This window comes from Vespa mandarinia, chromosome 9 (genome assembly GCF_050613455.1).
Source record: "Vespa mandarinia isolate Hongniang chromosome 9, ASM5061345v1, whole genome shotgun sequence".
NCBI classification, from domain to species: Eukaryota; Metazoa; Arthropoda; class Insecta; order Hymenoptera; family Vespidae; genus Vespa; species Vespa mandarinia.
Window position 1 is genome coordinate 3980001 of NC_140818.1, and position 10000 is coordinate 3990000.

A 10000-nucleotide genomic window follows, 5' to 3' on the forward strand; every position below is an offset into this window, starting at 1 on the left:
CACGACTATCACCACCATCATCAATAATACCCTTCTCGTCCTCTTTCTCTTATTGCTTTTCAAATTCGTGCTCGATAGTATTAGAAAGTTCGCTCGATAACTTTCTCTCTCTCTCTCTCTCTCTCTCTTTCTTTTTCTCTTTTTCTCTCGAAACGGACTCTTATAATATTCGATCTTGGAAATCCATTCACAGCCACTGCTTTTTATTTACATTTCTATTCCTCACTCTCTCTCACTCTCTCTCTCTATTTCTTTCTCTCTCTCTATCTATCTTTCTTTTTTTCTTTCATTCACTCATTCGCTCATTTATATGATAATGGACAACGAGGATCGAGTAACGATCGCTTAAGAAGTAATAAAATCGACTCGTTTAATATGATCTAACTTCGAATTTAACAAAATGGAGAGAAGAAAAGAGAGGACAGAAATTTTTATTTCTTCTTCTCATTTGAAAATGTTTCCATCATAAATGACATACTTTTATGACAATAATAATAATAATAATAATAATAATAATAATAATAAAAATAAAATAATAGTCTTTTATAAGATCTCTTTCTATTGGATTTCTTTCCACAAATGATTTAAAAGTTTGGGCACTTTGGCATCCCAAATAAAACATAAATAATAATAATAATAATAATAATAATAATAATAATAATAATAATAATAATAATAATAATAATAATAATAATAATAATAATAATAATAATAATAATAATAATAATAATAACAATGATGATGATATAATGTGTAATAACATCAAGACTGTTTCGTTACGGTCTCATAAATTTTTCATTGAAGACTATATATTTTCAATGTGTTCAATGGCGTTTACATCGACAAAGGAAAGTATGTTACTCGTCGAAAATTTGTATGTCCGCCGATCGATCGCAGATCCTTCTGGATCAAAAAATAAAACTAATAGGAATACTTCAACACGATTCGATCGGCTTGATCTTGCGCGAGGTTTCGATGTTGATTAGTTGATTAGAATATCTTTTGTTTGATATTTCTTTTATTTCTTTCTCTCTCTCTCTCTCTCTCTCTCTTTCTTTCTCTCTCTCTCTCTCACACTCTGTCTCTTTTATTTTTTATTTTTTCTTTAACTATTCTTTTTTTTTTTTTTTTTTTGATTTCTTTAATATCTACTTGATCCACTCACCATTTTCTAATGGACAATAAGTTTTTCTGCGCATTTTTTCATTGTCAAAAGATCATCGTCTCCTCGATATATATATTGTATATGTACGTTTGTATGTATGTATGTATTGTTGTATAGATGTATATGTATATATATATACGCTCGCGCGCGCATATCTGTATCTTGTTTGTATCTAATTTTTGTATAATAGGTGTATATATATATGTATAGGTATATGTATATACGCTGTCGAAATAGTCGTTATCATAAGAAGTACGACGAAAATTCTAAATTTTATGTTTCGAGCGTAATAATTGTTATATGCGATGACAATAGTGGTGATAATTATAATAATAATAATAATAATAATAATAATAATAATAATAATAATAATAATAAATAATAATAATAATAATAATAAATAATAATAATAATAATAATAATAATAATTATAATTATAATAATAGTAATAACAACAACAACAATAATAATGATGATGATGATGATGATGATGATGATAATAGCAATGAAGTTCTATCATCTAATCTAATGGCTTTGAAACTGGCGCCGTCATCGAATGATAAATTCTTTTTTTTTTTTTTTGCCAGTTTTACGAGAAAAATTCAAATTGAGGAACTTGTTCTATTAAAATTCACGAATCTTCACGATCGTTAATATGTACATATTTAATTTGCATATTTTTTCGTTTTCTTTTTTATTTTCTAATGTCTGTCTGATTTATCGAGTAAGAAATAGGTATGTAGAAAAGAAAACGTATCAAAGTTACGAAATAACGGCCTATGCTCGCATAAATCCGATCACACTATGAGCTCGTTTCTTTCTCTCTCTCTCTCTCTCTCTCTCTCTCTCTCTCTCTCTCTCTCTCTTTTTCTCAATGGCTTCTTCTATCGATTTTTCTAATGACTAATTGATTTTTTCATTCCGAATGAAAAATACAATGAGTCATAAAAATGATCATTTTCCTGTTTTTTTTTTTTTTTTTCAATTCTTAATACCTAAAGAGCGTAAAATCATTGCTCTGAGTCGCTATATACATATATATATATACATATACTATATAATTTATTCTCGAATTTTCTTTTTCCTTTTTTTTCTTCTTTTTGGTTTTTGTTGTTTAAATATATATATATATATATATATTTTTTTTTTTCACAACACGAAGAATCGATCGAGGAAAAAGTTATTTATTATCTCAAAGAGCCAAATGATTCCGTCACATTATTTTTTGATACCTTCCTTCGTATAATAAACGAGACTCTCTCTATATAGTATATTGTATACGAACACATAACTCTCTCTCTCTCTCTCTCTCTCTCTATATATATATATATATATATATATATATATTTATATATATATACTATTCATTGGCGAAGGATAAAATTGAGAGCATAGGTGTCGAAAGAGATCTTCTAATATTATCGCCATATTTTGGCATTCGAAAAGCTTTTTCAATCCACAATTGTTCACGTTCGGCGCATAATATTTGTATCAATATATCTTAAATTTGAGGCTACGATATCAGCCTTCAGATTTTTCAGAAAAAATCATCGGATGATTTTACGGGAATTACGAGAGAAAGTGAAAAAGCGATTTTCTTCTCTAATCCCTCGTCAAAAAGTTATTACAATTTATATAAGAAAATTACGAGCATTTCGAGTTCTCACTCGATTTTTCTTCATTTTCATCTTTTCAATATGTATTTTCTTTTTTTCTTTTTTTTTTTTTTTTCTTTTATCCTTCGTTTATCGTTTTTCTTTCTTCTACTTCCATTTTCTCTCTCTCTCTCTCTCTCTTTCTCTCTCTCTTTTTCTTTTTATTATTATTACTATTATTATTATTATTATTATTATTATTATTATTATTATTATTATTATTATTATTATTATTATTATTATTATTATCGTCTAATGTCATCAGAAAAAAATCTAGATCTAATATCATCGAAAATTGCATAAGAATTTTATATGCAATATCGTATGCAATATTATATACAATGTCGTACTATGTGTATATGTGTATATGTGTAGATATACAATACATGTATACGTTTAGATCTAATTACGAATTTTTCTACGAATTTTCTTTTCAACGTGCTTTTCCTTATATCGTTAAGATTACATTTATTTTAAAGTATAGATATCCAATCTTTTCGATTGATCTGGGCCCGCATATACGAAAAATAAAAAATGAAATATAGCAAATGTATACAATTTGTCTTTTTTTTTTTCTTCTCATCGAATTTTTCGTCCCTCTGTTTGAGGAGCATTAGATACTTTATGGGTGCCGATGCGACCTGCGGTTAGCAAAGTTCGACAATTCTGTTTTAAAACGTAGAAAAAATTTTTTTCTTCTCATTTTTTCTCTTTTTTCTTTTTTCTTTTTTTTTTCAATGCGAGAAAATATCTTCAAACGTGCAATTTCGACGCTGCCGATCTCGTTGTTGAAGAGAAAGGAAAATAAAAAGAAAAAAAAAAAAAAAAGATAGGATGTGTACGTACACGCGGTTTCAATAGATCGATTTTACGAACGCGAAAATTGGTCCAAGTATCGTAACTGACAAGCGAATAGTTTGTGATCTTTCTTTCTTTCTTTCTTTCTCTCTCTTTTTTTTTTTCTTTTTTTTTTTTATCCTTTTATTATTATTACTTTTTTTTAATAAATTGGAAAAAAGAGTAGTCGAAAAATCGAACAACCCTTTGGAAGCGTTTTTTCTTTTCGTATTTAGGACGAAGAGTTCATTATTTTAATAGTAACACATTGTAAATTATAATTTCAAAAAGAAAGAAAAAAAGCAACTTTCTATTTTGTACAGTAGTTATTAAAAAAAGAAAAAGAAAGAAAAACAAAAGAAAAACAAAAGAAAAAAAAGAGAGAGGAAAAACGCGAGAAACAATTTGAAAAGTTTTTCTAAATAGATCTTTATAAAATTAAATTATTAATTGAATCTTTTTTTTTTTTTTTTTTCTTTTTCATTCTTTCCCCCTCCCGTCCCTATAATCTTACAAAGAAAAGATTTTACGAGGTTACAATGCATTATTATTACAATCGCAAGCTTTTTATTCCGAAATACGAATGAAATCTAAACGACGGCTACTTTGTATTGTTTATCCTTTTAAGATCTTTTAAATTAACAATAAAATTAAATTCATTTTTTTTTCCGAATAAAATTAAATTCAGTTTTTATTCTATAGATAAATCGTCAGATAATAACGATAATAACGATGATAAAATAAAATAAAAGGTAATCACGCTTTTCTCTCAGTAATTTTGCATATAAATAAATAAATAAATAAAAAAAGAAAAAAAAAAAAAAAAAAGAAAAAAAAAAGAAAAAGTTGCACTCGTATCGAAAAAACGACAGATGACAGTTGACACGTGATTCGGAAGTGATAAGAATCTTTATTTGTTCGAAGGGGACGGGGTGATATGATACGGTGAAGGAAAGAAAAAAGAAAAAAACAAAAGAAGAAAGAAAAATACGAGCTTGCGAGTGTCGATGTTGAGCTTTTTGTCGAGCACGAAAACCTCGCGTGGTTGAAACAACACATGGCCTGTTCCTGGCTGTCTAACGATGAGAGACATCAAAACTTATTTGTTAGTATGTAATTTTGACAAATTGGACCGGACAGAGACAAGCGTATTGTCTCGCTAATCATCCTAAATCCCTGTTGTTTTCTTTTTTCTTTTTCTCTTTTTTTTTCTTTTTTTTTTTTTTTTCTTTTTTTTTTTACCATCATTACTATTACTTTTATTATTATTACTACTGTCATTACTAATAATAATATTACTATTATATTATTATGATGATTAAGCTGACTCGAAAAGATATTGGCCGATTTAACTTACTTCGTTTAAATATTCTCATCACGATCATGCGAATTTAATGATACATTTAATATCTTCTTCTGATTAATAACAGAGTGAGAGATTTTTTTTTTCTATTTCCTTCTTACATTCTTTTTTTAAGAATATAAAAGTATAAATTAATTAATTAATTAAAAAAAAAAAAAAAAGAAAAGAAAAACTATGAAAGAATACTTTAATCATTCATCAGGAGAAAAAGAAAGGTCGTTTTTTAACAGTTCCTGGAAACTTGATAGAGGTAGCTTGCGAGGCACATTACGATGACCTGTGCATGTATGCATGCATGCATGTATGTATGTATGTATATATTTTTGTATGTATGTATGTATTTGTTTCTAGTCGCTTAACTTTTATCAAAGCATATGTCCGCTATAAGAGTTATCCAACCGACCATATATATATATATATATATATATACATATGTTCTCTCTTTCTCTCTCTCTCTCTCTTTCGCTTTCTTTATTTGCATCCTCTACCCATCATCGAGTTTTCAAAATACCGTAACTAAACGGATCGTTGTACTGAAAAAGCTCGCTTTATTTCGTACAAAGGACCCGCTGCAAGCTCGAATATATCGGCCTCGAGCTACGGCTCTGTCAACTTTCCGGAAGTAATGAGAAAAAGCCACTTTCGAGAGTCCTCTGTCTCTCTCTCTCTCTCTCTCTTTTTTTCTTTTTTTTTCTGTACTATCTTGTACAAAAGATCTACGAACAATCCTAATGTTTTCCATAAAAATCCGACTCGTTACTATGAAAAACAGTGGTTTACATACGTTTTGAAAAGACATCTCAGTTTTTCCTAAAAATAAATATTTACTCTCATTAAAAGTATAAAATAATATTGACCTATAAAATGTTCTCATCGTTATCATATGGATATATATATATATGTGTGTGTATGGGTGTGTGTGTATGTGTCTAATTTAATGATAAAATGTAATATAAGATTAATGATAAATTTTGTGAACGTTATTTAACAAATTATAATAAAATAAAGATTAGTACGATCGTTTTCGAATGATATATACTTTTTTTTTTTAAATTCGAAAATCATTTAATAGACCCTTCGATCGTAGAGATTTTGCGCTCAAACGAAATAAAACTTTTTGCAAATCAAATTGAATAATAATTTGCAAATGACATTATTATTAAAATTCGTTTACAAATCAAATTCGCACTTTTGCAAGTTGTTTTTTCTAAAAAAAAAAAAAAAAAAAGAAACTTATTTTCTCAAGCTTCTTTTTAATCAAAAAAAAAAAAAAAAAAAAGAAAAAAGAGGAAACAAAAAAAATGAAATGTAAATTTATCGTTAATATCAAATTTTATCGTACGTAATAGGAAGATGTAGATAAAATACATATTTAATAGTAATTATCAATTCATTACATATAGAATTTATAATATGTTTACAAGTGGATGTAGTATGAAAAATGCATGCAAATACTTAATAATGTATATAAAACTTAATCTATAATGTTAACTCCTGAAGCAGCTGTTAATAATTCCATATAAATATTCATGTAATAAACATTACATATTTCACTCGTGGAGTAAAATAAAAACGGTAAACAATTCTACATTTTTACTAAATGCATAATCTCTAGATCTAAACTCGGTTACATCGATATATTTAACGTGCCTGAAATTATTATAATTTACGGCTAAGGTTTGAATCGAGTTTGAAACAAAATATAAACTCAACGATGATTGAACCGATAATATTGATTATTGATGATACGAAATTATAATTTTAAATGCATATAAAAAGGGGAAACGAAAAATATCCTATCGTCAATTTTTATTTCAAAAAATCGAAAGACGTAGGATCTTGAAGAAAAATCTTATAAAAAAGAGAAAGAAAAAAAAGAAAAAACAAAAAAACAAAAAAACTTGTTTTGCAAGAAAGAACGAATTTGATTTGCAAATGAATTAATTGTGATTTGCAATAAGTTTAATTAGCATTGAATAATCTGTATTGAAAAATAAATATAATATCTATACGAATCTATGCATAGATAGATACATACATACATATCCATTAATGTCAGAAAATATCTGATAATTTGAAAACTATTGACTTAATACTTCAAGATGTCACGGGATTTAATACGAGATTATTTTAGATATGACATATTATGAAAAATCATGATATCCTTTCTCGTAGCAACGACATAATAAATTCACGAGCAGCTGCCACCATTGGTATTGAAAATATTTGAAATAGTCATTTTTATTTCGTTTCGATCATATTATTTCTTTTCGGTGCAATGATCGAAAATCGTAAATTCAATCTCCGTTATCTCATTCGAATATTTATTTACTTCCTTACGGCAATATCATTCGAAATTTTTTTCAAAATGTTGCGATAGCTTTTGATAACAGGATATATAATCGATTAATCGTTAATATCTTGTTTCAAAAGAGACATATTTCTTTTATGTACATACATACGTAAGTAAGCGTGTATTCATTAGTATATTATTCGTTTTAAAAAAGTGACATACTATAAAGCTCTCGCAAAGCTCTCTTATGAAAAAGTGAGGAAGACTCGAAATCTTCGTTCAAGTTTATTTATGCTATTAGTGGTAAAACTTATTACAACGGGGACGAAGAAAAAAGAGAGGATGAGAGAACGAAGAAACGATTTATGACATTTCTTTCCTCTCTCTCTCTCTCTCTCTCTCTCTCTCTCTCTCTCTCTTTCTCTCTCTCTCTCTCTCATTCTCGTTTCTAATCTCACTCGAGTACTCCCCCTTATCGCAAATATTTTTCGATTAATCCCTGTACAATACCAAATTTTATTTACGTTTGAAAGATATTCTCTCGATCGTTCAACAACATAATATTCCCATTTTAGTTTTTAGTTCTCTTAATTTTCTTCTTTTTTTTTTTTTAATTTTTTTGATTTTTGTCTTCCTTGTTTTTATGTGATTTCAATAATTAATCAATACGTATTACGAAAGTAGAAGAAAAATGATCGTTTGTTATAGTACCGATGGGAATTATTGAAGATCGTAGTTAAATTCTTATCTTACGTGGTCGTAATTATTATTATTTTTTTTTCTTCCTTTTCTTTTCTTTCCTTTTCTTCTTACTTCCCGTTCATACATTTTTTTTCTTTTTCTATTTTTTATTTTCTTCTTTTTTTTTTTTCTAAGTTTTTCTTTCTTCTTCATGTACATACGTATGTATTATGTAAGTACACGATAAACTATGATCGCTCTTTACTTAACGATATTTAACCACATTTTAGTTGTACAAAATCGTGTAATGTAAAAAATTGGTGTAAATTTATGCGAGATCATCCTTCGTCTCTCTCTCTCTCTCTCTCTCTCTCTCTCTCTCTCTTTCTCTCTCTTTCTTTCTGTCCCTTTCTTATTCTTTCTTTTTTTTTTTCTCTATTTAGTATTATCTAGTTTCCTGTGTCTTTTTACGTCATTAAAAGCACATCTAGAAGGGTAGGAAATAGGGTGAGAGAAATTGCGATGCGGTAACGATCAATATTTACGACGACGTGATCGCTTAATAAGCGTTTCTGCTTCTCTCTCTCTCTCCCCCCTCCTCTCTCTCTCTCTCTCTCTCTTTCTCTCTCTCTGCCCATTTTTTTTTTTTTGGTTTTATAGCGTTCGAAGCGCTCGATCGTTGAGATTTGAGAAAAATGGGAACACGTTGAGCGTGCGTGTCCAGACGTATTCGATTAATCGTTCGCTATTTCGTTCGTTATAGCTAGTCGATCGGACTTCGAGTTAAACGTGTAAGTGAACAATGACGAATAGAATAATATTTATATATATAAAAAAAAACAAAAAAAAAAAAAAAGAAAAAAAAGAAAAAGAATTCGAAAAGGAAAGGAAAGAAAGGGAAAGAAAAAAAGAGTGAAATCGTAAAAAAGAAAAAAGAAAATAAAAGAAGTAGATAATAATTCGTAAGAGATGTTAGAGAACAACTCGACTTTTCCTCCCTTTCGTTTTACGATGATGACTTATCGATTTCTACCGATCGACTTCTTGCGCCACTCCCAAAACGATAAATAATTCGTAAATAATCTCCTATATTGAATCTCCCGTACGATCGAATATTTCGCCATTTCTCTTATTATTTCAAATATCTAATTTAAATGCTTTGGATATACGCGTTCTTCTTTTTTTTCTTTTTCTATTTTTCTTTTTTCTTCTTTTTTGTTGTCGTGTTTTATTTATTTTCTTTTTTTTTTGTTTCGTATCGAAAAAATGATTCTAGCGTCTAATACGTGTATGTAACGTTACGTATCTATGCTATATACGTATTTATGTATATATCTATGTATGTTATGCACGTATATGCGTTTATTTCATTACGTGATCGACGCTTCCAAAAAAAAAAAAAAAAAAAAAAGGAAAAAAAAAGAAAAAAAAATCAGCTCTCGTAGCGCTGTTATTAAAACACTAATACATAGCTATATTTGTAAAAATTTTTCATACGCTCTTGAAATTCTCTTGTAATATTCTATTTAAAACACGTTAAAGTACGCACTTTGTACATGTTTTATTAATTAACGTTTCATTATCTTAGATTAATTTTTTTTCTTTTGGAACAATGATAACGATATTTGGACGTTCTCGTTCATCTATTAAATTTCTTCCATTTAAATATGCTCTCTTTCTTTCTTTCTTTCTTTCTTTCTTTCTTTCTTTCTTTCTTTCTTTCTTTCTTTCTTTCTTTCTTTCTTTCTTTCTTTCTTTAATACTTATCGTTAAGCTAAAAGCGTATTTATCGCGTTTATTCGGACACCTGAATGAAGAGCTTACGAATATCGTATTCGATTTAAATGAAGTCAAGTATAATACGTCGGGAAGATACCTTTGGACGCTTTTAACGCAGATATGCCGTTTATATTTATTCGTTAATCATTAAATATTTCGACCTCACTATTACCTTCCTTTCTTACCATTTCCCGTCTCTCTCTATTTTTTTTTGTGTATTTTTTTTT